This window comes from Myotis davidii, unplaced genomic scaffold (assembly GCF_000327345.1).
Source record: "Myotis davidii unplaced genomic scaffold, ASM32734v1 scaffold962, whole genome shotgun sequence".
NCBI lineage: Eukaryota > Metazoa > Chordata > Mammalia > Chiroptera > Vespertilionidae > Myotis > Myotis davidii.
Window position 1 is genome coordinate 3,750,302 of NW_006295559.1, and position 5,055 is coordinate 3,755,356.

Sequence of the window (5,055 nt, forward strand, 5' to 3'; positions counted from 1 at the left end):
CCATAAACTAACAGGACCTGGTTTTCCCAGCAGAAATCTTCCCTTGATTCCCCTGGAGAACGAAAGGCTCAAGCCACAGGGAAGCAAAAGCTGAAAGGGCCAGGCAGCCTGATTCGGAAACCTCATGGGGTGGAGATGCAGAGCTCTGAGCCTCCATGTTTTCCTTTCTTCAAATTCAAGTCATCTTTCCTGAACCCGTGTGGTCCTGTTGCAACAATGCCTTTCTCCCTGCTCCAAAAACCGTCCTCTGTATTAATGGATGATTTTTTTTTAAGTTTTAAAAAAATCTTCATTGTTGAAAGATGTCCCCTTTTCTTAGTGGATGATTTTTATTGACATCCTCTTCTCTTAGTCTCCTGACTAATAGGATTGCCTATTAGGAATTTATAAACTTGCTTTCAAAGACACCACAGAAATAGTATACAATTTTTCACACATTGCTTTGTCCCATGCTAAGAAAAAAATAAGCCCACAATGGGATATAGTGAGTTAAAGGGAAGGTCTTAAGTGATAGCAATTGATTTTCTGTGAAGTCTTTTCTTAGAATGCCTTTTAGAGCAGCAGGGGGCCCCCACACTTCCCAGGGGTTCTCAGAACCCTTCCTCCTTCTCATCTTGCAAGTGGTAGCTGCCAGAAGGTGTCAAGCCACACACAGGAGAGCTGTTGGGAGCTCAGCCCCAACCTTTGTTATCTGTTCAGGGAGGAAAGAGCTGCCTGAAACCAGCTTTTATGTTGCACATCAGCAGCATTTAGTCAGACAATGTGGACATAATTACCACTTTTAGTCTGGTAGCGGGGAAGGGGGACTACCAATCTAAAGACTTGAAATGTGGCTTCTGTTTTAGGGCAGGTTTCAGAGCCTCCTGCTGCAGTGGGAAAGCGCCCTAGAGCACACAGCCCGTGTCACTAATGATTTCTGGACCCTCTTCTTCACAGTGGAACAATCAATGGGAAGAAACATTGCAAACTACTTTCCTACTAAGAAAAGCTATTTGTTTACAAAAATTTAAGCCTGAGAGAAGTGTTTTACACCAGCATTATCTACTGGAAATATAAGGAAGGCAGATTTGTAATTTTAAAAATTTCTAGTAATATTTAAAAAATAAAAAAGAAATTGGTGAATAATACATGATTTTAATAATGCATTGTCAATGTAAGAAACGTCCAAACCAGTAGGAATTTTTATGAGTTGACATGAGCCAAAGGACAACTGCCAGGAAGCAAAATTTGAACAGACTGAAAAAAAAATGCTTCAGAGAATAGCAGTTTTGCACTTCATTTTATACATTACAATCAAAGGAAGAGGAGTAAGGGGGTTATATGAAATTTACTGGTAGTTGATTAGGGAGGTGGGAGAAAACAAAGCAGCCAAATCGCTGGGCCTGAATAAAAAGTAAAACAAATAGACCCAGACTTCCTTTACATACTTAGGTGGGTGTAGGATAGTTAACAGTCAACAATTAACATGATAGTAATAACAATGAAGGGACTTGTGTTCTGGCTCTGCCAGGGATCAACATCCCTCCTTTCCTCCCTCAGGTACCAGATTATCAGGGAGAATAAGTAAGCATTCATGTAACAAAAGTCAAAATGGTGCAGGGGGAGGTGCTTGACCATGGAGGCCTGTCAGGCTAATGGGATCAACTGGCTAGGGGGTGGGCCCATCAGAAGCCTGCAAAAGCTTGGGAAGTTGATTGGTTACTTTGAAAAAGTGGCTGTTCCTTCCCAAGCCTGAGATAATATAACCCCAGGGGAACACAGAAGAGCTCTCTCTCATCCGGGCACACACTCAACCATGCGGGTCTAGCAACCATGTGGGCTCGCAGCAGACGAAGCAAGCTCCAAAGGGCTAAGATTTAATAGGAAACAGAAGCTCTGGACACCGGCCTTTGCTTTGGCCTTGATGAAGACAAGACTGGACTTTTTCCATGGCAGGACTGAGGGAGATGGGACACTGGAGACCCAGGAAGGGCAGCCTTCTATTTCTACCTGAATAAATCTTGCCACACCACAATCTCCCATGTGTGGATCAGTGGAATGCTTTCCTCACCATCCTGTGAAAGAACACAATTTCCACCAGCAACACAACTTCTCCGCTTAGAAGCATCTCACACTCAAAATGTCCAATACTAACCGATAAAAAAAAAAACAACTTGCTCCACCCACTGTCTTTTGCATCTCAGTTGATGGCAACTCCATCTTTAAAGTGAATCAGGCCACACATTTTTGAGTCATCTTGACTCCCGTATTTCTGTCACACCACACCCTCAATCTGTCAACACATCACATTGGCTCTACCAAAATTTATCCAGAATCCATTACTTCTCACCAATTTTCTTATTGCCACTTTGGTCTAAGCCATCACTATCTCAACTCAGAATCCAGAAGACTCTTTATAAAACCTAAATCAGATCAGTCTGACTTGCTTAAAAAATTGTCTGGTGAACATGTAAAAACCAAAGGACTAACAATGCCCCTTGAAACTAAATTGCATCTGCTCCTCCTCCCCTCTCAGACCTCATCCCTGTAACCACACAGGAATCTTATTTTCATTAATCTGCCCTTTTATGTTGATTTTTTTTTTGACTGCCCTCACTTAGTGCCCTGACTCACCTCCCTCCCTCCCCCTTGCTTAATCATTAAGCCCTCAGGACAATGAGGTTCTGGTCAGCAACCAGTAGTCTCAGAAACAAAGCCTTGGGTCTGTTGACCATAGAGACAAAGTTTCAGTCAAACTAGATACCATCTAGGCCTCAGTTGTGTTTCACCTCCAGAACGACCCCATCGACTGTATCCTTGTGAAGCAGATGAACCAACGATGCCATGGTTGCCATCAGCATCAGATGTAATGATGAACTACCCCCTATCCTAGCACTGACCAATCAGTAGAGACCACATCCTGACCATGACCCTAACTCTCTTAGTCATCATGATTAATGATTTTTCTCCTGTATAACTCTAGAAGCCATCAGGGAGCCAGGTCTTTGAGCATGAGCTATCTGTGACTCCAGGCATGGCACCATCTCTTTAATAAATCCTTACTTTTTTAGCTGAAAACTCATGCTTCTGTCTTTTGGTCTTTGATATGTCCAGGCAAATGGACCCTTTCAGTCTCTCTTTTGCTCCCTCTGCTTCCAGTCACACTAGCCTTCTTGCTGCTCCTTGAATGTGCCAGGCATGCCCTTGCCTAAGGACCTGTGCCCTTGCAGGCACTCTTCCTCTAGGTAGCCACACGGCTCACTCCTTCATCTCCTACAAGTCTTACTCAACTCTTCCCTCTTAAGGGCACCTTCTCTGAACAATCTATTTAATCCTACTTTCTCCCTCCAGTCTATGTCCCACCTCCACATTCCTCATCATTCCTATCCTGATCTACTTTTCCCCCTGGAACACTCTTCCCCCAGATATTCATATGGCTCACTTGCCTGGAACACGGTGCATGAGAGGCACTCAGTAAATATTTGATGAATGCATAAATTTCTGTTATGCAAAATAACATACATCATTAAAATTTTCAATAGCTTTAAAATCTTTATTTTTCTCACACCCTCTACAGACAATTGATGGGCAATATTGTTCAGTGTTCAGTATTCTTATTACAGCAAAATGCTGGCTTAGTCTTCACAAACTTATGAAATTAATAAAACTTCTCTTCCTTCCCTTCCCACCTTGTCTTTCAACACTGTGCCCCCATCCCTTTCACTTTCTATCCTGTATATACTGAATACCAATTTAAGCCCAATAGCATGAATAGACAGAATAGTGATAGAAATGTTCTTATGTTCTCTGTCCAGAATGGTAGCCAGTAACATGTGGTTACTGAGCACTTGAAATGTGGCTAGCATAATTAAGGAACTGAATTTTTAGTTTTATTTCATTTTGATTTATTTAAACTTAAATAGCCACACATGGCTAGTGGCTACCATATTGGAAAGTACAGCTCCATCCTTAAAGAATATTTATAAGCTCACAGAGGAAAAGTATATCTTCTTACCAAAGTATTTTTATTTTGAAAGTACTGTAGAAAGAAGTGACTTATTAACAGTGAAATTTTATTTTATTTTATTTTAAATATATTTTTATTGATTTTTTTACAGAGAGGAAGGGAGAAAGATAGAGTTAGAAACATCGATAAGAGAGAAACATCGATCAACTGCCTCCTGCACACCTCCTACTGGGGATCTGCCCACAACCAAGGTACATGCCCTTGACCGGAATCGAACCTGGGACTCTTCAGTCCGCAGGCCGACGCTCTAGCCACTGAGCCAAACTGGTCAGGGCAACAGTGAAATTTTAGATCAAATTTAATCCATGAAGGCCAGGGTTCAGGGAGAAAGGAGATGGAATGAGGGACACAGGTTCTATCTCTTTTCCATATTTCACTTCCAAGAATAGAGATTTAGCAATAACCTCCCTTCTGTAAGCAATATACCAGGCACTGTGCAGGTACTTGATTTTTTCTTAAATCAATAACCTCATCAAGTTCTCATAATAACCCTGTGAAGCTGGTTAAACCATTATCGTACCCATTACACAGACAGAGAAACAGAACCTCAGAGAATATGACTTTCCCTCACAGCTGGCCTGGTGCACTAAGTCTGTCTGATCCTGGAACCCCAGCAGTTCCCTGCATGACCTCTCTCTTCTTCCAGTGTGGAGATTTCAAATATCTTTAAAATAAATTGAATAAATCAAGGTCATTCCTATCATCTTTGATACTTTTGTACAAAAGGCTGTTTTAGTATCAGGAATAAAGCTGAGTTAGAAATTACTATTAAATTCCTTCACTTATTCAAAAAACAACAGTGAGGGCAGGCAAATCAAATGAGACTAGACTTAGATTCTACTCTTGCAATATGAACAGCCCTGCCCACTTGCTTTCCGCACATCATTATCTATATATGTTAAGTGTCCCTCCAACCATCCGACTGGTTGCTATGATGTGCACTGACCACCAGGGGGCAGACGCTCAACACACTGGCTATTTACAAAGAAACGGCACCATGGACCTGGCGCCGACAAAGCAATACTCAGCTTCTCCAAAGTGGGACACAG